Here is a 25,813-nt window from a genome sequence, read left to right as displayed (position 1 = left end):
TTGGTATGCTTCGTTCAGTTACGTATTGCTTCTCCACTTTCCTTTGGTGGAAAACTGTAGAGGCCCCAACTTGGACACCAGAGGTGCTCACTGCTACTGCTCATTGTTTCTAGGTCTCTATATTGATTTTTTTTATCTCTTTAGTGGAGCTAGTTTGTTTGCTGTGCCCTGTGATTTATAATCCATGAAGAATTTGACTATTATATTCAGGAATTAAACAATGTCTTGTTCAACTAATGACTCATGTAAAAAGCACTGCTTGAAAATCACCTATTTGCCAGTCATTGTTTATTTTAAAATTATTCTCCTTGGGGAGAGTGTGTGGCTTACGGGCTCAGATGAAAAATTATTAATTGGCATTAGTTATGGCCAACTGAATTCCAACAGAAGATGCGACTTGCTCACGCTAAGTATAACCTAAGTATCAGGTATCAGATAAATGGTTAATTTTTATAGGGCATGCTTAGTTCAATAAAACTAGGGCCTTTCTGGGGGAAGATAAATATTTTTTAATGTTTGGGATACGAAAAAAAAAAAAAAAAGTGACCACAACTTTATTCAAGAAGGTGTACATATTTTCAGAAGCCAGTAATGCATTACTTCTTATTTGAATTCCCATCAGTCTCTGATGTGGAGTGAAAATCAACAGCTTCTTTTTTGACTAATCTTTCTCCGGGAAAATGATTGAAAGGCCTTCTATCGTTTCTGGCTCAAGGACCTATAAACATGTCAGAGATTTTTAGTTAAGTTATTAAAACACCGTCAAAACCGTGAGTAAATGCTTTTAACTATCTGATGTACATTAACAGCTCCGAAGGAACAAATACATTTTACCGTAATCAAAATTCCTTTTACTGCTTTGAAACCAGCTATTTTGTATTCATAGCATTCTCTTTTGAAATGTTCTGCTCTCGACCTCCCTAGATAAAATTTCCTTTTATTATGTTTACTTGAGAAAATGAAAGTACTTAGGAATGTTTTTATTTTGCCTTACACAGCCTCCTTATTCGAGTTCCCCAAGGGCAAGCACATCTTTGTTACTTCCTGCGCCCAGAATTCTAAAGGTGCCTAATACGAAAACAATTATCAAAATTATCAAGGCAAGATAGGCTGCAGTAGGTCCTTTAAGTGCAAGATGTCTGGTGCTTAATTACCAAATGCTTTCAAGGATCTTAGGTGTCCTCAAGGTCCTATTGTGAGTACTTTCATAAAATGCATTTTGTATTTTATCACATCAAACAATTTCTGATCTCTGCTGTTTACACTTCCTTTTCATCTTCACTTTATCATGAGTATAATACTAAGTGTACTTCTAGTGAAATGATTTTTATCATTGTTCTTTTACCAGTTTAACAATGTTCTTTACAGACTTCCATAAATGGGCTTAAAGTACAAATTACTTTACTTTTTTTTTAAACTTAAGAAAATATAGTTGACCTTATCTGTATAGTCATCTATAAAATAACCGGACTTTATAAAGTTTGCTGGACTTTCATAAAGGTTTATCTAATCTAATAGAACTAGGCCATCCTTTCTTTGTTTCCCACCCAAGTTAACAGTCTCTTCCTGTATGAAAAGTAATGACAAAGGGCTTTTTGAAAGTATCAATCCCTAAACTACTTGTGATCTTTTAAACTGAGAAAACATCTTTTTCTTTTATGCTTGCCTTGGACACTGTTTTCTTAAGTGCTTTACACTGGTGGATGTATAAGCATTTGATGGTAATTATGGAAAAACTAACAATAATGGTGACATTAGGTTTTTCTGTCTTGAACATGCTGCTTACAGTTGCATGGATGATGAAGTGAGGCTCTATTCTTTTTTTTTTTTAATAGAGACGAGGTCTCACCATGTTACCCAGGCTAATCTTGAACTCCTGGGCTCAAGTGATCCTCCTGCCTCAGCCTCCCAAAATGCTGTGATTACAGGAGTGAGCCAGGGAACCTGGCTTCCATTCTTGCCATTCCGTAGCATCAAACTGAGGCCTTTGGAAAGTACTTAAACGCTGGTTATCAGTGTTTTGAAATATTAATGTGGGTGGCCGGGCACAGTGGCTCACACCTGTAATCCCAGCACTTTGGGAGGCCGAGGCGGGTGAGTTACCTGAGGTCAGGAGTTCGAGATCAGCCTGGCCAACATGGTGAAACCCCGTCTCTACTAAAAAAATAGAAAAATTAGCCAGGTGTGGTGGCACGCGCCTGTAATCCCAGCTATTTGGGAGGCTGAGTCAGGAGAATCGCTTGAACCCGGAAGGCGGAGGTTCGGTGAGCCGAGATGGCGCCACTGCACTCCAGCCTGGGAGTGCAAGAAGTATTAATGTGGGCACACAAGCTATTTCTCGTTTTTTTCTTTTTTTTTTGATTGACACAACAGTGCTTAGTTTCACTTACCTTTCTGTAAAATTTCTGTGAAAGTGTGTATCACAGCCTGATGTAATTTTTATAAACAATGAATACATGCTGTTACTATTTTTGAAAGGAAATTTAATCGCTTGGAAAAATTCAGACTAAAGCCCCGCGAGGAAAATTACCATCCAGTGCATGCTCTGAGATTTCTTCTTACTCTACTTTTGTTTTTCCTTTTTGAAAGCATTTGTGATTGAGAGATGTCTGAGGGAAGGGACAAATTGCATTCTGGGAGTTTTAAAGAGTTATGTCAGGCAACTAAAATACGTGGCCTCTGTATTTAGAGATTTCAAACCAGTATACTATTTGCTTTATAATTTTTGTGTTTCTTATTGTTTACAAATGTCTTTTAACATTTAGTGCTGTGTGGAAGGATAGCATGCCAGATTCCAGATTAATGTAAAGACTCCACTATTTAACTTTTCCCTGGTAACTTTAAAACAGTTTGGGTTCCAAGTTCAGCATGGAAAGATAGCATAAACATTTAAACTAAGTAAAGTGCAAAATGCACATTTTTGAAGTTGGTAAGTGCTGTTTAATCATTTTCCTCTCCTCTCCCAAGTCTTTTGAAACTTCAAAAGGCTTGTTTAAGCAGTTTGTTTAAAAAAAAAAAAAATCCATACCCAATTGGGCTCCTCTCTATTAAGGAATGTGGAAAATTCATGATTTATGAAACGATGACACCAGTCTTACATTTCACAGGCTCCCCAAGCTCTGAAACACGGGTACATAGGAAAATACACAGAAAATTCCTGTTCTTTGCAACGTGCGAAACGTTTCAAAATGCAACTTTGCTCATCTCCCTCCCCCGTACAAACTAATAAAATCAGTTTGGCTCTCTGACTGCTTATTTTTAAAAAGTAGACGGCCTGGTAGGTGCTCTAGGGATAACCCTTCTCCCCCCACTCCACCCCCCTTCCCGCACACCCTTTTAGACTGGCAAGCCCGTTTTCATTTTATTTCAAAGATTTTTTTTTTTTTTTTTTTTTTTTAAAGCGAAGGCAGGGGACGGCGGGGGTTGCTAAATTTATCTTCCTCCCCAGCCACGGGGATGAAGAAAACACATTTACTGCGGGCGGGGGTCTGAGGGCCTGCAAACAACTCAAGCTGGAGCCTCGGCCAGGACTGGCGCGAGAGGCGGTAGGTCTCCGGGGAGGCCCCCGGGGGGCGGCCGCGGCCCACGGGACATGGTGGGGGGCGGCCGGGCCGCCTGCCTCTCCGCGGGGTCCGCCGACCGCGGCCCCGCGCGGGCTTTACGGCCGAGGCGGTGGCAGCGGCGCGTGTGTGGCGGCGGCGGGCGGGAGCGCGGAGGAGGTGGAAAGAAGGGGGGCGCTGTCACTGAGACTCCGGCCGCCGGAGACCCCGCCGCAGCGAGGCCACTGGGCTCCCCGGTCGCGGGGCGGGAACGGCGCCGACCCGGGGCGCCAGAGGGACCCACCGGGCGGAGGAGGGGGCCTGTCTACCCTTCCGCATTTTCCTGGGTCTCTCTCCCGGGCGGTGACGTGACGTGCTGACGGCGGGCCCGTGCCGGGGAGCTGGGCCGCTTTTTGTCAGCTCCGAGCTCGGCCCCTCCTCCCTCCCTCCGCCCGCCCCACCAGCCGGAGCCCGGCCCAGTGCTCCAGAGAAAGGCCGGCCTGCAGCACCCGCCACCGTCGCCGGCCGCCCGCACGCCCGTCCGGTGAGTCCCGGGTGCCGCCGCGGCCGCGGGGCCTAGTGTGCGCACAGCGGCCTGGTCTTGGCCTGGTCGGCGGCCCGCAAGGCGCCCTCCCGCGCTAGGCCGGGCGGCGTGGCGTGCGGCGCCGAGCAGGCCCCGAGGAGGCCGCAGTTAGGCCCGGGGAGGAGCCCGGCTGCCCCGAGCGGCGGCGGAGGCGCGCTCCGTAAGCGGGCGGGGGTTGGGGGAGGGTCGCCCGGTTGTGCCGGAGGCGGCCGAGGGGCCCCGAGTCGGCTCCGCGGCCGACCCGGGGCACCGCGCCGGGGTGAGGCCTGGCGAGGAGGCGAAGGCTGCAGGCGTGAGGTGAAGGCCGCAGGCCGGCCGGGCCGATTTTCGCTATGTAAATATCGGTGAGGAGGGGGAGGGACGGGGGACAAGATGGCGGCGGCTCGGCGCCTGCTGCAGGGGACGATAGAGGGGGTTGCCGGGAGGGGGAGCCGCCATCTTGGAGGCGGTGTCTGGAGAGAAAATTCCGCTACAGCCCGTGAGGGGGGGTGGGAGAGCGGGCGGCGGCAGCAGCGGCGCCGGTGACGGGCCCCGGGGGCCCGGCGCGTTGGCGTGTGCGCGCGGAGGGGCGTGCTCGCTCCCCGTGGCGGCCATTGCCCTTGCCGCCATGATGAGCGCTCGGGCTCCAGGCGCTCGGCGGCAGCGCCACCTTCCTGCCTTGCCTTCCGCAGCCCCGTGACTGGCTGCAGTTTCCGCTGCGTTTCAGCGGAGCTGCCGCAGGCGGCGACCGCCGCCTCCCGGGCGCCGGGACTATTTCACTCTCAGCGCCCCCGGCCCTGCGCCTTTACCCCGCGCCTGTAGCCACCCGAGGGCAGTCGGGGCAGGTGGCAGTCCGGACACCTGAGCTTACAGGGCATACGGGACCCCAGGAAATGTTATTTTTGCTTAAGTCAAATCTATGTGGGTGCTAAGGTGTTTTCGATGCGGTTGTTTTCCCAACAATCTTTACCGCCCCGAGTATCTGAATAAAGAAAAATAAAGATTGATGGGAAAGTTTTTGCCATTCTTTTGTCCTATAGGAAAAAAAATTACACAACACGAAAGCGGAGGAATGAAATTTTGAATCATTCGTACTCATTTATGTGGAAACAACTTTCTTGAAACACGATTTAAGCAATTAGTGATCTGTTAGTGGTATTTTTTGATGGAGGAATAAGAAGGGCAGACGTTTTCTATTTTCGTATTGGTGGACAACTTAGTGTGGTGCATATTGTGCATTTGTCTGTCATGTTATTTCGATTTTTCATTTGTGAAGTTTTAAGGCGGAGTTTCATTCCCTAACGTACTTTTTTTATTGCACACTGTACAACTTTCTTGATAAACTGGGAGCCTACTGTTAGCGATGCACCGTGCTAGATGCTAAGAAACATTAAAAAGGTTCTTGTAATGCAGACGGTGGCTGCAAGAAGTCTTATGTTTAGAGGTAGGTGGGGCAAGGTGAAATGCAGTAAAGTGAGAGGTACAACTAATTACTGGGATTTCCGAGGGAAGCAAGATTCCCATTGGAGGATCAGGGAGGGACGGGTTCCTGAAGTATTAATAGGTGGCATTTTGAGAAGGTTACCGAGGGATGGGTAGGACTTTGTTAGGTAGAGGTGGAGGTGGAGAAAGGACGTTTCAAGGGTGAAGCTTCTTCAGTAAACAGTAAGTATTTACAGTTTGGCAAAAGTGGATGGTATTGGTAGGGGAGTGGTGGGAATTCAGGCTAGAAAAGTTAGATTGCAGAAGAGCTTGCTTGCCAGGTGAAGGGTCTTATACTCAATGGGGGAGGCAGCAGGGGTGCCCTCAACTAGAAGAGTGATGGCACACCTGAGCTGCACCTGGTTATTTACTTATTTATTTTTTATTTTGAGACAGGTTCTTGCTATATTGTCCCAGGCTGGTCTCGAACTCCTGGGCTCAAGCCGTTCTTCCGCCTCCCACTGCCCGCCTCCCACTGCTGTCTGTTCCCTGAGCTGTGCTTTACGGTACTTAGTAGTTCCATTGGACTAGGAAAAGTTTCAGAGTTGAAAAATAATGAGAGTAGTAAGTTGATCAGTGTTTTTTTGTTTTTTTGTTTTTTTTTTTATCAGAACGATTACAAGAATGTTCAGAAGTTAAGCAAATTTTGCTGCTTTTGGAACGACGCGTCTCTGTTAAGACAGCTGCTCCTTTTTTCTGTCGTGATTTCTCATCCGAAATAATCTTTTGCTCAGAGTTGTCAGAATTTCTGTGGTACACAAATAGGGAGGAGTTTCTAACATTTGATTTACCATAGTTGGAAAGTACAGGACTAGTGCTGTGGATTATTTGACGAAAATGAGAAATGAGTATTCCCGTGGTAATTTTTTTTTTTTTTGAGACCGAGTCTCGCTCAGGCTGGAGTGCAGTGGTGTGATCTTGGCTCATTGCAACCTCTGCCTCCCGGGTTCAAGTGATTCTCCTGCCTCAGCCTCCCGAGTAGCTGGGACTACAGGATCCTGCCACGAGGCGGGGTTTCATGTTGGCCAGGCTGGTCTCGAACTCCTGACCTCAAGTTATCTGCCTGCCTTGAACTCCCAAAGTGCTGGGATTACAGGCATGAACCACCGTGCCCTGCCTGTTTCCTAGAATTTTATGATGTAAACCTTTAGGTGGCATAGATACCCATTTTCAGTTTTTCCGTTTTTCTAGACTGTAACAGGTCATGAGCAGCAGTGCTCCATGAAAGGGCTGGAGGGAATGCGAGTCTCATGTTTATTATAAAGGGCTGTGGTTTAGAAAAGTTCGAGAAACAGTGCATTGCATGAGGCTGACTAGAAGTAAGTTGCGAAGGCGGGCTGTGGTTGTTGAGGTGTTAAGGGTAAACATAAACTTAGAAGAACCAGGTGCTTTTATATTTTGACAGCTGGGAAAGACATAGAAGAACTATTAAGAAGATAGAATTGTTTTGCTGCCCAGTACAGCAACAGTGGATGTTCAAGATTAAGATTAGAGTCAAGTTGTGTGATTAAGACAGGTAAGTGTGTAGTTTAGTTTCAATTAGAAATGGTTAAATATAAAATTATTTCTGCCTGAAAGGGTAGACCTTGAAACTTTGGGAAACTTTGGAAAATTGACTGGTGGAACACCTTCGAATCCAACCACCCTGGATAAATAAGGTGTTAGTTTTTAATTTCTGTGTGTTTTTCAGATAGATGCAGATTTCTTTTTTTAAGAAAACATGCTCAAGAATGTGTTACAATGTTTTTTTCCACATTGCTTTTTGTAAATGCTTACTCTCATTGCAAATGCTTCCTCTCACTTAACCCATCTAGACTGATACTGTCACTGATAATCTTTTTTGTATTATTTATTCTTGTGTACACTGGCAATTCCAAACTTTTTTTCACTGTTGAAACTACTCAACTGGTCCTTGAAATCTCTCACCTTCAGCAAAGATTACCCAATCTTTTACTTCACTGAGAAGGGTAGATGGCCATCTGATAAAGAGCCAAGTCTCCCTCCCTTCCACTTCGTGCCTTTCCTCTGTCTTCACCTAGGCCTTCCTCCTTTTGCCGCAGGGGGGATTGCAGGAGGGATTGCTCTCTCACAGGCCCCACTGCTGCTCTGCGCGTGCTCTTCACCGTGGCTGCCTCCTTAGGGACGGAGCTCTGTCCGTGATGCCGTCTCTTGCATCATTATCCTCTCTTAACAAATATTCCTAGGTTTGCTCATCTTACAAAAACCTCACCTATCTTCACTTTCTTTTCATCCCACTTATTCTTAAATCCAGTATTTCCCGAATTGGGAAACTTGCACAGCATGTTAACAGGTGTATTATATAAAAGTGCTCTGTGTTTCAGAAACTCTGTGCCTTCTCTGTCTTCTATGGTGGGATTCCTCTTAATTTAGCATTTAATGTATTATATTTGAACTGTGTGTTTATGTTTTTCTCTTCTACACTGTGAATATAGAGACAAGTTCTCATTTATCTTTGTCTCCAAGCAGTACCTGGCATATGGACCATTATCTCTAAAAGCAATCATTTCAGTTATTGGGTGCAGAGAATTTTATGTCGTTGAATAGTTTTCAGCTGTTCAAAATCAGGTATCCAGTCAGTGTGTTTTTTGACTAAGGGATATACATATTAAGGCACACTTATTAGGGCACCAGGTCAAGGAGTAACCCCCTCCCACCACCCCTTATCTGATTGGAATATGGCCAGCCTATTCTTATTCCTGCCAAATTATTTTTCCAGACAACATTTTATAAAACCCAGGTATCTTGTAATTGTATTTTACTCAAAGGAAGTATACTCTAAGGAAATTGTGTGGCCTTGAGTACACAGCCATTAGGCATTTAAAAAATATATTTAAAAAGTGTTATGGAATATTTTAAAATTACTGAAAATCAGAATCACCCAGATTTAAGAGCTCTTAATGTTTTGCTACATATTTGATTCATATCTTTTTGTTGTTTAAAGAAATAAAATCTCACAGATTGAAAGGGTCCCTCGCCATCCTCTTTCTGTCTTCTTTTCACCAGAAGTAACCACTTGTACCAATATGTATGTACCAAAACAATATCAGGTATCGCTTGTGTGTTCGACTTCACATAAACAGTATCATAACCATACCTTATATATTTTTTTCACTTAACAGTGTGTTTTTGAGATTTATCCATGCAATGTGTTTATCTAGTCCAGCAGTTTTCAAAGTGTGCTCCAGGGATTCCTGGGGATCCCTGAGATTGTTTCAGGGGGTCCATGAAGTCAAAACTATTTTCGTAATACTTTTTATTTGCCCTTTTCACCCACATTTTCGTGTATACTATAGGAATACTGTACAGAGGCTGCATGACATATGGTATCATAATGGATGGAATGCAGAAACACTTATGGGAATCCAGCCGGCTTCTATTAAGCCAGACATGAAAGAGATTTGCAAAAATGTAAAACAGTGCCACTCGTTTTATTATTATTTTTTGTTTAGAAAAGTAGTTATTTTAAAATAAATATGCAGCCATAAAAAAGAACGAGATCATGTCTTTTGCTGAAACATAGATGGAGCTGGAGGCTATTATCCTTAGCAAACTAACAGGAACAGAAAACCAAATACTGAATATTCTCACTTACAAGTGGGAGCTAACTGATGAAGATAAAGAAGGAAACAACAGACACTGGGGGTCTACTAGAGGGTGAAGGGAGGGAGGAGGGAGAGGATCAGAAGAGATAACTATTGGGTACTGGGCTTAAATACCTGGGTGGTGAAATAATCTGTACCACAAACCCCCGTGACACAAGTATACCTGTGTAACAAACCTTCACATGTACTCCTCAACCTAAAATAAAAGTTATAAAAAATATCTCAACAAAAGGGATAAAAAGAATAAAAAAAAGTATTTTTATGGGTTAATAAGTGTTTTTAAAGGTCTCAGTTTTAATTTCTAGCATGATGAACATCTATAGATACGACCCACATAAAAACTCTTCATGGTCCTTAATTTTTGTTTTTTGTTTTGTTTTTTAAATTTTATTGTGCTCCTTAATTTTTAAGAATGCAAAGGAGTCCTGAGACCACGAAGTTTGAAAACTGCTGGTCTGGTTCATTCATTTTATTTGTATTTCAGTGTATAAATATATTGTGGTTTATTTATCTATTTTTGGAGGGACCGATAGGCTCTTTGCAGTTTCTGAATTTCAAACACTACTGCTATGAACATCCTTATACATGGTTTGTCTTTCTTGGGATTATATACATATAGTAGAAGTAGAATTGCTTCATTTAGGAAGTCTGTGCATTGTCAACTTTACTGGGAATTGCCAAAGTGGCAAATTGTCTTCTATTTGACACTCCCGCCAGCTGTGTTTGATCCCGTTTCTCCAAATCACTGCCAAAGGATTAGATTTTGCAATTTTTCCCCAATCTGTTGGGTATAAGTGGCATCTCCTTGCTATTTGCATTTTGCATTTCTAAGATTACTAGTGAGGTTGACCTTTTTTTCCTCCATATATTTATTGGCCATCAGAGTATTCTATGAATTGCTTGTGCATATATACCTTTGGTCCATTTTTCTGTTGGATTGTTGCCTCCTCCTTATTGGTATATGGGTTTTATTTATTTATTTATTTTTTTTGAGATGGAGTCTTGCTCTGTTGTCCAGGCTGGAGTGCAGTGGCACATGGTCTGAGCTCACTGTAGCCTCTGCCTCCCAGGTTCAAGCAATTGTCTTGCCTCAGCCTCCTGAGTACCTGGGATAACAGACACCTGCCACCACGCCCAGTTAATTTTTGTGTTTTCAGTAGAGACAGGGTTTCACCATGTTGGCCAGGCTTGTCTTGAACTCCTGACCTCAAGTGATTGGCCCTCCTTGGCCTCCAAAAGTGCTGGGATTACAGGTGTGAGCCACTGTGGCTGGCTGGTTTATGGGTTTTATATTCTGGATACTAATTTGTGATTATATACACTGAAAATATCTTTTTTCTGGTCTGTGGCTTGGCTTTTAACTCTGTGGAAAATTTTTTATGTAGGACTTCTTAATATGATGGTAGCCAGTTCTCAATTTTTTTCATTTATGGCTTGTGTTTTCTTATGTCTTCAGTAAATTCTTCCTTTACCCCAAGGTTGTAGTGATACTGTGCTTTTTCATATTAAGTCATTAATTCACCGGAGTTTTTTCTGTATTGTGTGACATAGGAATCATGTCTTTTTCATGTGGATTTATCAAATAGTTCAGCATTTCTCCCCACTGATTTGTAATGCAACTCCTGAGGTATATCATATTCCCGCATATGTATCTGTTTTTAGTTTCTCTCTTTTAGTTTCATTGACCTGTTTGCCTATCTCAATATCTATATTATCCTGATTTAATGACTTTATAATTAAAACTTAATATATATTCTTTTCCTTCAGGATTATTTTAGCTGTTTTCCTCCCTTTGCTTATTTTGGGGTTAGTTTGTCAATTTCTGTGAAAACTGTTGGATTTTTATATTTGCCTCAAATTTATAGAATAAATACATAGATTCATGTAGATAAATGCTAATAGAGCTGGGATTTGAATTCTGGGTATGTGCTACTACTTTTCATAAAGCTCTCGCACAACTTTTATTATATATTTTTGTTAGATACTGTGTAATTTTGTTGTCATTGTGAATAGGATTTTCTTTTAGTTATAATTTCTATTATTGCTGATGTATAAGGATCACTGTTGACTTACATGTATTAATCAAGTAACCTTGCTGAACTCGCATCATATTACATAGATTCTGAGATACACTTTTCCCCCCTACATCTTCACATATCTGAAATCAAAATAGATCTTTGATGGTGTCCTATAATCACTGTTATCAAGGCAGCAGTCATGATGTAGTTATCATTGCCTGCACATGCACAAACTTGGTCAGGGCTCTTCATTTTGTCATCACTTTAAATGAGTATGTGCATTGCTGTATTGTTATTTCATGCCAAACAATAAAACTGGAGGTGGAAGAAATTGCGAAGTGTGTGTCTGCCTTGAAAGAAAATCCCATAAATAATAATGGATCATTTTAAGAAGTGCTGCATCACCAACACTCTTATTGGCAGAGCACAATATTGTTAGCAACAGTTGAACAGTTTTAAGTGGAAAAGCAATCCATAGTAGGACCTTGAATGTGAAGTTGTAGGAATACCTTAACAGTTTATTTTGCTGCTTTTTCTTTTTGGAGATGGAGTCTTGCTCTGTCGCCCAAGGTGGGGTGCAGTGGCACGATCTCGGCTCACTGCAACTTCCACCTCCCAGGTTCAAGCAATTCTCCTGCTTCAGCGTCCCAAGTAGCTGGGACTACAGGCACACGCCGCCATGCCCAGCTAATTTTTTATATTTTACTCGAGACAGGGTTTTACCGTGTTGCCCAGGCTGTTCTTGAACTCCTGAACTCAGGCAATCCGCCCGCCTCAGCCTCCCAAAGTGCTGGGATTACAGGCATGAGCCACTGCGCCTGGCCAATTTCTTTTGCTTCTTATGCACAAGATGTGATAAAAGTCTGTCTAAATAAGTCTGAATTGTCTTGATAAATCTAGAGTGAAAATCCTAGATAATAAGAAAATACTGTATCAGTTTAATTGGCAATTTTTTTTCTTAGTCGTGTGTAAAATAAGGGTACAGCTTACAATCAGTATCTTCAGAGTCAGAGAAATGTAGTCGTAATAACAGTTCATGGCCGGGTGTGGTGGTTCACGCCTGTAATCCCAGCACTTTGGGAGGCCAAGACAGGCAGACTTCGTCTCAAAACAAAACAGACAAACAGAAACATAGTTCATAATTCTTTTGTATTTTCTAAGTAGTTTTCATGTCTGTGAATAATACAGTTTTTTTTCTTCTTTTCCATTCCTTCTTGCCTCCTATTTCTTGTTCTGGTTTTACTGCATTGACTAATTCCTCTATTGAAGTGTTCAGCAGAAGCATTGATAATGGGCTTCCTTCCCTAGTTTAATGGAGTGCTTCTAATGTTTTGTCATTAAATATGATATTGTAGTGGGCCTTTTTGAGAGGGGGTGCTGATGATATTTTTATTTATTTATTTATTTTGAACTAGGGTCTTGTTCTGTCGCCCAGGCTGGAGTGCAATGGTGTGATCTCCGCTCACTGCAACCTCCGCCTACGGGGTTCAAGCCATTTTCCTGCCTCAGCCTCCCAGGTAGCTGGAACTACAGGCATGTGCCACCGTGCCCAGCTAATTTCTTTCTTTTTTTTTTTTTTTTGTATTTTTAGTGGAGATGGGGTTTCACCATCCTGGCCAGGCTGGATGATATTTTTTAGTTGCAGTTCTCTTTTACTTATCATTTTATAGTTTCTACCGTGAGCAGGATTTTAATTTTGCTAATGCTTTTGCTACATCTATTGGTGTGATGAAGTTCATTACTCTTCTGTTTTATTTTTAGTTTTTTTATTTTTCATTTTGAGATGGGGTCTTGCTCTGTTGCCCAGGTGGGAGTGCATGGCTCACTGCAGTCTTGACCTTCTGGGCTCAAGCCATCCTCCCACCTCAGCCTCCCAAGTAGCTGGGACCATAGGCATGTGCCACCATGCTGGGCTGATTTTTAAAATTTTTTTTGTAGAGACGGTCTTGCCATGTTGCACAGGCTAGTCTTGAACTCCTGGTCTCAAGCAATTGTCCTGTCTGGGCCTCCAAAAGAGCTAGGATTATAGGCGTGAGCTACAGTGTGGGTCCTGCATTTTCTATTTTAAACTGTTTTTGGATTCCTGGATATTTGCATATCTTTGTTATTGCCATGTACTTTTCCTTTTTTATGTAATCTTGTTTGGATAACAAAGTTATATTAACCTCATAAGATAAATTGGGGAGTATTTCTTTCTTTCTTTCTTTTTTTTTTTAAACAGTTGCTATTTAATAGAGACAATCTGTTTCTTTTCTTTTTTTGGAGACAGAATCTCTCTCTGTCGCCCAGGCTGGAGTGCAGTGGCATGATCTCGGCTTACTGCAATCTCTACCTCCCTGGTTCAAGTGATTCTCCTGCCTCAGCCTCCTGAGTAGCTGGGATTACAGGTGCCCGCCACCATGCCCGGCTAATTTTTGCAGTTTTTAGTAGAGGCGGGTTTCACCATGTTGGCCAGGCTGGTCTCGAACTCCTGACCTCAGGTGATGGGCCTACCTTGACCTCCCTAAGTGCTGGGATTACAGACGTGAGCCACTTTGTCCGAGCAAGACGATCTGTTTCTTAAAAGTAAGAACCCATCTGTGAAATTATCTGTGCTTGGTGTCTTCTGAGTGTAAATTTGTGGTTTCTGATAATTGTTTCTTTCATGATGATAAGTCTTTTTTTAGCTGTTCTTGAGGTTTTTTTGGTCATTTATACAAAGTGAACAATTTTATAGAAAAATATTAAATTTCAGATGCATTATTATAAAATACAGATTTCCCTGATGACTTTTGAAAACCTAATTTTGTTAGTTTGTTCCTTTTTACCTGATCAGTATTGCCAGTAGCTGCCTTTATTATTAGACTTTTAACGTAGTTATTTTTATTGATCCTTTCTATTTCTACTCCTGTGGTTAATATTTTCCTTCTGATTTATTTGCATTCATTCTGACATTTAAAAATTTAGAGGCTTAGCTCATTCATATTTAATCTATTTTTATAATATATACACTAAAAACTATGAAATTTTCTCTAGACTATAATTGGATGCTATTTAAAAAAATTGAAATTTTTTTTTTTTTTTTTTGAGAGTGGGTCTCGCTCTGTCGCCCAGGGTGCGGTACAGTGGTGTGCTCTCGGCTCACTGTAACCTCCGCCTCCCGAATTCAAGTGATTCTCTTGCCTCAGCCTCCTGAGTAGCTGGGATTACAGACGTGCACCAGCATACCCGGCTAATTTTTGTATTTTTAGTAGAGACAGGGTTTCACCGTGTTAGCCAGGCTGGTTTCAAATTCCTGACCTCAGGTTATCCACCCGCCTCGGCCTCACAGAGTGCTGGGATTACAGGCGTGAGCCACTGAGCCCAGCCAAAATGTACATATTTATGGGGTAGAGTCATTATGTACATGTATACAATGTAATGGTCAAATCAGGGTAATTAGCATATCTGTCACTTCAGCATTTATTATTTCTCTGTGTTGGGAACATTCAGCATCCTTTCTTCTAGATATTTGAAAATACACAATGAATTACTTTTAACTATAATCACCCTACAGTGCTATAGAACACTAGAACTTATTTCCCCTATTTAGCTATAATGTTGTATCTGTTAACCAGCCTCTCCCTATCTCTGGATACTATGATTTTTGACATGAATTGGTTTTTATTATTTAGTTCTAAATATATCGTGATCTCCATAATTTTCCTGTTGCCCATTAAAATTATTTAGAACTTTGTATTTATAGGATTTTCTTTTTGTATTACTGTTATCTCTGTGATTTGTTTCTAATTTTATTGTATTATACTTGGGGAACACTGAGATGCAAAAATCAACTCTGTTTCTCTATACCAGCAGCAAACAATTTGAAAATCAAATTTGAAAACTAATATAATTTATAGTAAGGTCAAAGAACATCTGATACCTTGAAATAAATCCAACAAAGTGTACCAAGGCCTTCAATAAAAACCTTACTAAAATAAATGAAAGAAGACCTAAATTAATGGAAAGAGATAACCATGTTCATTGGATTGGAAGTGTCAGTATTGTAAAGATGTCAGTTCTCTCTAAATTGATATATACAGAAGTTCAGTGCAATCACAGTAAATATCTCAATAGGGCTGTTGCTGCTGCTGCTGCTGTTTTTTTTTCATTTGGATAGGCTGGTTCTCAAATTTATATGGAAAGGCACAGGGCCAAGAATGGCAAAGGCAATCTTGAGAAAAAGTTGGAAGACTTACACTAACATATATCAACACTGATTATAAAGCTACAGTGATTAAATTAGTGGGCGCAAAGCCAGATTGACCAATGGCACAGGATAGAGTCCAAAAGTTGACCTACACATACAAGATCAGTTGATTTAAAGATAGGTGTATTGGGATTTTGATTGAATGTAGAGGTTAATTAAGGGAGAATTGATACTTCTAATCTAACATATTCTTTTTTTTTTTTCTTTAAAGACAGTCTCCCTCTGTCGCCCAGGCTGGAATGTAGTGCAGTGGTGCAAATTCGGCTCACTGCAACCTCTGCCTTCTGTGTTCAAGTGATTTTTCTGCCTCAGCCTCCTGAGGCTTTTGTATTTTTAATGGAGACGGAGTTTCACCATGTTGGCCAACCTGGTCTCAAACTCCTGACCTCAAGTGATCTACCTGTCTCAGCCTCCCAAAGTGCTGGGATTACAGGTGTGAGCCATTGCACCTGGCCCTAATGTAACATATTCAAAAGCAAGATTGCTTTCTCTATTTATTTGTCTTAAAAGAAAAGAAAAAAAAAGAAATCCCTAGCTGGGCGTGGTGGCGCATGCCTGTAGTTCTAGCTACTCGGAAGGCTGAGGCAGGAGAATCGCTTGAACCCGGGAGGTGGAGGTTGCGGTGAGCTGAGATCGCACCATTGCACTCCAGCCTGGGCAACAAGAGTGAAACTCTGTCTAAAAAAAAAAAAAAATTCCCACACAGTAGAGTTTTTAATTACTCTTATCAGTGGGATTTTTTCATTCTTAAGTGTTTACATAAGAAAGCTTTTGTCTTCAAATATATTAATTTTGTACCAGCACACCTTATGAATTTATACTGATAATAGTTTTTCAGTTGATTCTCTTGGATTTCCTAGATACGGCATATGCAAATAAGTTTAATTTCCTTCAAATAATAATTATGTCTTGTATTGTATTTCATCATCTTACCTAATTGCACTGGCTGGCATTTCTCACACAATCCTATAATAATAGTATTAATGGCCATTCTTGTCTTAATTTTGACTTTAGAGGGAATACTTCTAATGTTTTACCTTAGGTTTAATGGATGTCTTTGTTATAAAGTGATGACTGACATCATTCTCATATCCCAAAACACACATTCTGACATGAACTGGTTTAAGATTGCATATACTTGAGTATTTTTTAAACAGCTTTATTGAGATAAAGCTATTATTAAATCTACCCTTTAAAATGTACATTTCAGTGGTTTTTTAGTAGATGCAGAGTTCTGTAACTATTACCATTAATTAGAACATTTTCGTCACCCCAAAAAGAAACCCTATACCTATTGGTAATCACTCTCCTCTCCCCGCTGCCTTCATCCCCTAGCAACCATTAATCTACCTTCTGTCTGCATGGATTTGCTTGTTCTTGACGTTTCATATAAATGGAATCGTATAACGTGGTCTTTCGTGTCTGGCTCCTTTCACTTAGCATATTGTTTTCGAGGTCATCCATGTTTTAGCATGTATCCTGTTTATTTAATCTTTTAACTGTTAAATATCTATCCCAATTTGACTCAGAAGTTTGCTTTAAATCAAAAGTAGATGTTCAGTTTCAACTTTTCAGCATGTATTGAGAATATCAGGCGGTTTATTTTTTGACCTATTAATTTGGGCCATTATTTGGCTCCATCCGTGAATTTTAGAGTACCCATAGTGTGCCAAGGTCTGTGTGCGTGTGTGTGTGTGTGTGCGCGCGCATGCATACATGTACATAGATTTGTTTTTTTTTTTTTAATTTACGTTATGGATCACATTTGCAGATACTTGACTTGGGATTCATAATTAACCAAGTTTGTAGTTTGGTTAAGTTATTTTTGTTAGTTTTTTTTTTTTTTTTTTTGAGACAGAGTCTCACTCTGTCGCCCAGGCTGGAGTGCAGTGGCACGATCTTGGCTCACTGCAACCTCTGCCTCCCGGGTTCAAGTGATTCTCCTGCATCGGCCTCCCGAGTAGCTGGGACTACAGGCACCCGCCACTAAGCTGGGCTAATTTTTGTATTTTTAGTAGAGATGGGGTTTCACCATACTAGTCATGCTGCTCTTGAACTCCTGACCTCAGGTCATCCTCCTGCCTTGGCCTCCCAAAGTGCTGGGATTACAGGTGTGAGCCACCGTGCCCAGCCTAGGTTTTGTTTTAAATGGTAAATTAGTTTTGTAAGAGGAGTTGAGAAAACTTTCTTCCTCAATTCAGATAGTTTTCTCAAAAGGCGGGGTATGGGGCTCATGCCTGTAATCCTAGCACTTTAGGAGGCTGAGGTGGGAGGATCACTTGAGCTCAGGAGTTCGAGACCAGCCTGGGCAACATAGAGAGACTGCTTCTCTATTTAAAAAAAAAAAAAAAGCTTTGGGGAAAGACTGGAGCTTTTTGAAAGGGGTAACATTAGACAACTTTTCTCTTTTCGTTTGTAAAAGATACGGGGGTCTCACCCTGTTGCCCTGACTGGAGTAGAGTGGGACAATCATAGCTCACTCTAGCGTTGAACTCTTGGGCTCAGGTGATCCTCCCACCTCAGCATCCTGAGTAGCTAGGACTACAGACATGTGCCACCATGGCTAGCTAATTTTTTTTTTTTTTTGAGACGGAGTCTCACTCTGTTGCCCAGGCTGGAGTGCAGTGGTGTGATCTCGGCTCTCTGCAACCTCTGCCTCCTGGGTTCAAGTGATTCTCGTGCCTCAGCCTCCCGAGTAGCTGGGACTACAGGCGCGAGCAACCACGCCCAGCTAATTTTTGTATTTTTAATAGAGATGGGGTTTCACCATGTTGGCCAGGCTGGTCTCGAACTTCTGACCTCAGGTGATCCACCCACCTCGGCCTCCCAAAGTGCTGGGATTACAGGCATTAGTCACCACGCCCAGCTGCCTAGCTAATTTTTAAAATTATTTTGTCAAGATGGAGTCTAGCTAGTTTGTCCAGGTTGGTCTTGAACTCCTGGCTACAAGTGATCTGCCTTGGCTTCCCAAAGCACTGGGATTACAGGTGTGAGCCACTGTGCTCAGGCCCCTCCCCCCTTTTAAAAAAATATTCATGATTGGATTTTCTTTTATTGAGTTAATGCTGGTAATTTACATTTTCCCTCAATGTGTTAGTGTAGAATTCTAGACCATTTTCATACAAGTCGTTTTCTTTTTTTCTGTATCTATGTTTTTTTTCTTATCTCAAATTATATATGTTTGTGCTTTCTCCCAGTTTCTTCCCCTCTTTTAGATTATTATCTTGTATTTTATTGTCTTCCCAACTCCCTGGAAAAAGCCTAGTTTGGAGATTTTTTGGGGGTAAAAATTAGCTGGCTCCCTAGCTTTGCTCCAGAGAATGGTCATGAAATTAATGGTTGCTGATACTCAACCTGGAGCATGCCTATTGTTGGTCTTGTGAGAAGCAGGTGTATTTCAAACCTGCCCCCGCATTGCCCAGCTTGTTCTTTTCTTTTATTATTTTTTTAATGATTAAAGGATTAAATTCCATGTGCAAAACACATTGCTAATTGCATTGGCAAAAGATCAATGTAAAAATACCCCACAATTCTGGAACTGTCCGTTTAAAATATTTGTTCTAGTTGTTGAAAGGCCTGGTATTATATTCTTGCCGGTGTTTAAGGTGTACAGAGAATACTGTAAGTGTTAACCTGGGCAACAAGAGTGAAACTCCGTCTCAAAAAGAAAAAGAAAATTTAGAACGTTTTAAAAACTGTAAACCTGCAAGACATGATTTTTATAACAGTTTACCAGAAAATGAAGGAAAGCACTTAATTAGCTTGAATAAAGTAACATGAAAGCGAGAATGCACTAATTTAAAAAAACCCCAAATCCTAATATGGTATCAGAAAGGTTTTCTTTTCTTTCTTTCATTTTTTTGAGACGGAGTCTCGCTCTATCGCCAGGCTGGAGTGCAGTGGCACGATCTTGGCTCACTGCAACCTTTGCCTCCTGAGTTCAAGCAATTCCCCTGCCTCAGCCTCCTGAGTAGCTGGGACTACAGGCGTGCACCACCATGCCTGGCTAAGTTTTTGTATTTTAGTAGAGACAGGGTTTCACCATGTTGGCCAGGATGTTCTCGATCTCCTGACCTTGTGATCCGCCCGCCTCAGCCTCCCAAAATGCTGGGATTATAGGCGTGAGCCACCGCACCCGGCCAGAAAGATTTTCTAATACAAGGAGACATTGCTCATTGAGAAGGGGTTTGGTAAGAAAAGAACTTACTAAGTTAACAACTATGTTAATGACTAGTTCAGAGATAAATTAAATGCCCAATTTTGGGAAAAGTAGCAGGTGCAAGAAAAAGGAAATGGGTAAGAAAACAGTTTCTGATACTTAAACTTTTCTTCATCATGTGCTGCATTTGACAGAAATTAATCTTTTAAAAATTTTACCTAGGATGGTTTTATTTCATTTATTCCATGTACAGCGTAGTCTAAATCTCCACTTGATACTGTGTCAAAATACTGTCTTCATCCTTCGATTACATTAAGTGTTTCTCACACTGCTCGAACTAAATCTGCACCTAAAGGTAGAATACTTCAGTAGAGGAAATGTGAATAGAATTTCTTTTCAGAATTTCAACAAAAACTAGTAAGCTAGTAAGCTGCTTTAAAGTTTTTCACTATGAAATAAACGAGTGATCCAAAGAGTTGTTTTACTCGTTCCATTATGATATATGGTAGAATGTTATGTAATGAACATGGATATTGCTAAATTATTGAATGCATTAAATGGCAATACTTTATTAAGGAGGCTCTACTGCTTTAAATACCTGAAAACTAGTTAGGAAGTGTGTGCATTTCCTCCCATCAAGCTAAGTCTTAAAAACAAAAGCATTTAAAACAGTGTAGTGTTTGTAGCTCATTGGTACAAGTGAGTTCAGAGAGTAGTGTGTCAACTCTTAATCTGAGCAGGAATAGGGGCTTTGAGAAAATCAGGCTTTAAGAAGGTTTATCATTTTAGGGCCAAGTTTTAATAGATTGTGAAAGTTTGGACTCTTAGATTTTAAACAAACAAAACCTTGAAATTACTGATTGGCTCAACATGGTTTTATGGAAAAACTAATACAAAAACTGGGCCTTGAATATTTGAGCAAAGCCTATAAAAGTTCCAAATGGGACAGGGCAAGGAAGGATGGGGCTCTGTTTACAATAGTAGATATTTTCTTTTCCACTTCTTGACATGGAGTAGGCAGGATTGTTTGAAAATAAAATAATCTTTTCTTAGAGAATGGAATTTGAATTACAGTTATTAGATTAATACTGATTATATACATTTTCTCTTTCCTTTTAGAGTAGTTGATCTGTTAAGTGTTGATAGAGTTGTAACCTTCCACTACTATTGATTTTTTTTTTATTGCTGTCTCATAGGTTCTTTTGCTTTTTTTATATTTACATATTTCCATGCTGTTTTATTTGGCACATAAAAATTCATAATGACTTCAAATTCAACATAGACTAGAGAACACACACATTTTTTCTTCCCCCCACCCCCTTTTTTTTTTTTTGAGACAGAGTCTCGCTCTGTCGCCCAGGCTGGAGTACAGTGGCGCATCTTGGCTCAATACAAGCTCTGCCTCACGGGTTCATGCCATTCTCCTGCCTCAGCCTCCCGAGTAGCTGGGACTGCAGGCGCCTGCCACCACGCCCGGCTAATTTTTTCTATTTTTTTTTAGTAGAGACAGGGTTTCACCGTGTTAGCTAGGGTGGTCTCGATCTCCTGACCTTGTGATCCGCCCGCCTTGGCCTCCCAAAGTGCTGGGATTGCAGGCATGAGCCACTGTGCCTGGCCTATTTTTTCCTTCCTTCTAAAATCACATGAAGAATGTAAAAAGAAATCCAGAGAAACAAGAAAACCTCAGCGGTATGAATCAGAACATGATGAATTTCTGGTTGAATAAAGCAATTGGAAATCAATCAATGGCAAAACCTAAGAGAGCTTAGTGAACGTGTGACCTTATTCAGAAAGTAGAAAGCACCAGCCAAGAATTGGCATCCTGCAGTACCACCAACATCAAAAGCAGGGAGGCACTTGGAGATTGAACAAGCCATGAGTACAGCCAGATAATTGAAGCCATGGAAAACTAAACCATTTACCTATTAGTATAGGTGCCTGTAATGGTTTTCCTGCTGGGATAATGCCCAAAATTCAGCTCTCTGAATTGCTTGTTTGTCCATAGGAAATTCCAAAGTGAGTGCTATATAGCAAGAAAGATAGGGGCAGTAGTTTAGGTAACTTGCAGCTATCCTGAAGGATATTGACCCTCCAGCATCTGGAAGATGGGATACTCTTCCACCATTAAAGGAGAACCTGGCTGGTTACATGGTTTCTTTCTTGCTTATGGACTCATTCTAGATAGGACTCCTGTGATCTGAATTTAAGTTTATTGTTGGGCAAACAGGAATTCTCACTTGGGCTGAACAAGTTCACCCCAGCAGTCAGAATATAACTCTAGTCTAGACCCTCATCTACAAATAGGAATAGACAACCAGGAAGAGCCATGCTTTTCAGGAAAACCAGCAGTTTGAAAGAGAGGCACCAAATTCAACTAGCTGAATAATGAAACACCAGAGGAGACAGTTTATATAGGGTACAGAATAAACTTTAAATCCACAGAGAGATTTGGGAAGGTATCATGTCCACCCAAAAAGGAAAAGATTGCTATGGAAAAGAAACTACTGGAATTAACATATGATCTTTTAAAAATTCAGTAGATGGAGTAGAGATCAAATTAGCTAGCTTAGAAGAAAAAATTCAGGGATTCTCTGAGAGTATAGCAGAAAGACAAAGATAAAAAATATGAGAGAAAAGTTAAAGCAATACAGAAGCTAGATTTAGTAGCCTTTAAAAGTCCTGTAATAAAAATGCTAATAAGAACAGATAGAGAAAATGGAGGAAAGTTATAGAAACGAGAAACTTTCCTGAGTTCAAGAAGGGCTCAAGTCTTTTGATTGAAAGGCCCCACATGGTCTGCATGTGTGAAGAGGAGAACTTATTAGAGTGGTGCAGTGAGAATAAAAAGGAAGTGATAAATTTAAGAGTTACTGGCTTTGAGATGAATTTAATTTAAAGGCTGATATAGTCAGAGAAGTGAAATATGACTCCAGATTTGAAAATGAGATATCTAGAGAAATGATGGCTAACACTGAACAACATGGAAAAATTAGGAAAGAAATGTAGCTTAAGAGAGAAGATGTTAATTAGGTCTTAAATACAGGTTTTCACCAGTTCTAATTTCCCTCTAAGAAAAATTGTTATAGACACATTTGCCTTTGTTTGCCTTTGCTGCAGCTTAAGCATTCCTTCTACCATGTATAATAAAATTTGGTTCTCTGAGTGTGACTTAGTGAGAAGAATTAGAGTTGAGTCACAGAATTAACAGGCATTGAGGTTTTGGGAGACCAAAAGCAGAAAAGTGATTTTTATATGCATGTTAGCTGCAAAAAGCAAAGTGAATAAATAAGAATCCTGTTAACTTGCCCAAGAGGGAGATCACAGAAGTGTCTAAGCATCAAAATATAAAACAAATAGTTTATATCCGTGATCCCTAATTTAAGATAGATAAAATGCCATTGCTATACCCGTTAACTTTTATTGCTTTATTATATATTTTATTTATAATTCCCTTCTTCTAGGATGATACTGCTTTATTTTAAAGAATGGAAGGAAATTTTTGTGAATTTCCTGGGTTCTCCGAGGCCATTATTTCCCTTAAAACTATACGTTTTTCTTTTCTTTTTTTTTTTTTTTTTTACTTTCTGCCCTCACAGTGTGTTCCCAAAAACTATGTTTTTCCACTGTGAATTATTTCAGAAGCATTTTCAGGATCATGATTCTTGTAACTGGGAAGGGAATGTCTTACTGAATTTGAGGTGTTAGTAGAGTCCCAGAAATACCTTGAGGGTGTTTGATAGTAAGACTAAATGTTAGTACTTGTTCACCCAAATTCTGAGATTCTTGGTTCTCTGAACCATCCTGCTTATTTGTCTTTAGGTTCCACTGATCTCTGGATTTGGTTTGTACTACAGAGGCATGGATACCGTCAGTTACGTTATCACGTACCTTCTTCCACCCTTCCTTTGTCACATCTGAGAACTCCTGAGTAGCTTCTGTTCTGAGAACACAGTTTCATTCTGATTGTCAAAGGGAATTAGTATTCTAACTCCAGAGGGGTTACAAAGTTGAGGTATAGTCATCTCTGTTTAGAATGTTTGAATTTTTGTAATGACAAAACAAGGGAAAATGACCAGGCAAAACAATAGTTTGTTGAATAATTACTGCTCACTTGAGATGAGTAGGCACCCCCATGTAGGCCAGAATATCTGTTAGGAAATGCACATGATATAAAAGGATGGGAAGAAAGCAAATCAGTCTGTTAATGGTAGCTTGGGTTAATATTGTAGAGCCCCTGAGTATTGAGGAACTGCTGAAGTGTTCAGAGCAGCGAAGTGCTATGATCAAAGCAGTGCTTCAGGAGGGTTAATCTGCCTACAGATTGCAGAAATGCCTCAATACTTGGCACCAGCCCTTACGTGTGATAATAGGGTTTCTCGTCATTTGTTGTGGGAGTGGCAGAAAGGAGTAAGGCCAGTCCAGAGGCTATTTTCATCCCCCAGGGATCAGGAAATATGAAGCCGAGTGGGAATGGTAACTAGGAATAAGAAAAAAAAAAGGATGGATTCTTGAGAAGTTGAGGAGAATTGACAATATCTGGCAATCTGACTGTGAGCAGGGAAGAAGAAAAAGGCCATACTGGTCATATCAGAAGGCTGGGTTTTATCCGGATGACAATATTCAACAGTCTGTTGGACATGTTAGGATGATATTAGGAATAATTGTTGTGGAAATAGTAGTTGAAACCATGGGAATAAAGGGAAAGCAGAAGAGAAGAGGGTTGAGCACTGCAGTACGGGGTGAGGGAAGGCATAGCAGCCAGCATTTAAGAAGAAGGGAAGAGAACTAGAAGTCACTTAAAACAACGGAGGAAGGAGAGCACTTCACAAATTAGGGAGTTGATTGTTAAACTCTAATAGAAATGCCAAGGAGGACGAATGCCAAGAAAAGTTGTTCTGCAGGTTGAGAATTCATAGAGCTGATGGGATTGGGTTTATGTAGGGAAATTTGTGCGGTGAGGGGCTTAAATACCTTAATGTATCTCCTTTATTGCCTTCTTAATTGGCTTGCTTTAATGTCATAGTGTTTCATAATGCTTAGAAGATTTTTTTTTTTTTTGAGACGGAGTTTCGCTCTGTCGCCCAGGCTGGAGTGCAGTGGCGCAATCTCGGCTCACTGCAACCTCCACCTCCTGGATTCAAGCAGTTCTCCCTGCCTCACCCTCCCGAGTAGCTGGGATTACAGGCACCCGCTGCCACGCCCAGCTAATTTTTGTATTTTTAGTAGTGATGGGGTTGCGCCATGTTGGCCAGGCTGGTCTAGAACTCCTGACCTCAGGTGATCGGCCCACCTCAGCCTCCCAAAGTGCTGGGATTAGAGGTGTGAGCCACCACATCCGGCCAATGCTTAGAAGATTAATTTACGTTTATCATTTTTAAAAGGGGGAAAAGCTATTTTATAGCTAGAGGTGGTTTTGCGGGAGTAGGGTAGTAATAACTTTTTCAGAGCATGTACACTTTCTGCTTTTCATTTGCTTTAACTCTTTTTTCTTTCTTTCCTTTTTTTTTTTTTTTTTTAATTTTTTGAGACGGAGTCTTGCTCTATCGCCCAGGCTGGAGTGCAATGACATGATCTTGGCTCATTGCAACGTCCGCCTCCCGGGTTCGAGCAATTCTTCTGCCTCAGCCTCCCAAGTAGCTGGGATTACAGGCATGCACCACCATACCCTGCTAATTTTTTTGTATTTTAGTAGAGGAGGGGTTTTGCCATGTTGGCCAGGCTGGTCTTGAACGCCTGACCTCAGGTGATCTACCCACCTCGGCCTCCCACAGTGTTGGCATTACAGGCGTTAGCCACTGCGCCCAACCCATTTACTTTAATTTGAAACAGTTTGAATAAACAACATGAAACATGCTATTTCTTAAAAATGAGTAGACCGTATCTCAGAGTTGATATGTTGAGAATCCCTTTTTTTTTTTTTTTTTTGAGACGGAGTCTCGCTCTGTCGCCCAGGCTGGAGTGCAGTCGCCGGATCTCAGCTCACTGCAAGCTCTGCTTCCCGGGTTTACGCCATTCTCCTGCCTCAGCCTCCCGAGTAGCTGGGACTACAGGCGCCCGCCACCTCGCCCGGCTAGTTTTTTGTATTTTTTAGGAGAGACGGGGTTTCACCGTGTTAGCCAGGATGGTCTCGATCTCCTGACCTCGTGATCCGCCCATCTTAGCCTCCCAAAATGCTGGGATTACAGGCTTGAGCCACTGCGCC

General features: G+C 41.3%; 1 protein-coding gene across 9 annotated transcripts in view; it reads left to right on the top strand.

Annotated features, from left to right (window-relative positions):
• The first annotated feature begins 3,272 nt into the window (after nucleotides 1-3,272).
• Nucleotides 3,273-25,813, top strand: part of ZFX (zinc finger protein X-linked) — a 67,217-nt gene continuing 44,676 nt past the window's right edge. The window contains exons 1-3 of one of the 9 annotated variants that reach the window (XM_031660464.1): nucleotides 3,761-4,083; nucleotides 5,980-6,089; nucleotides 6,989-7,099. The gene's annotated coding sequence lies outside the window, so the exon portion shown is untranslated. Of the gene's footprint in view, nucleotides 3,546-3,760; nucleotides 4,084-4,695; nucleotides 6,090-6,988; nucleotides 7,100-25,813 lie in introns of those variants that run through there. The other 8 variants (XM_031660463.1, XM_031660469.1, XM_031660465.1 and 5 more) reach the window with 8 other exon arrangements.

The sequence above is a fragment of the Papio anubis genome, chromosome X (assembly GCF_008728515.1).
Source record: "Papio anubis isolate 15944 chromosome X, Panubis1.0, whole genome shotgun sequence".
Lineage (NCBI taxonomy): Eukaryota > Metazoa > Chordata > Mammalia > Primates > Cercopithecidae > Papio > Papio anubis.
This window is presented reverse-complemented; position numbering and strand designations above follow the sequence as displayed.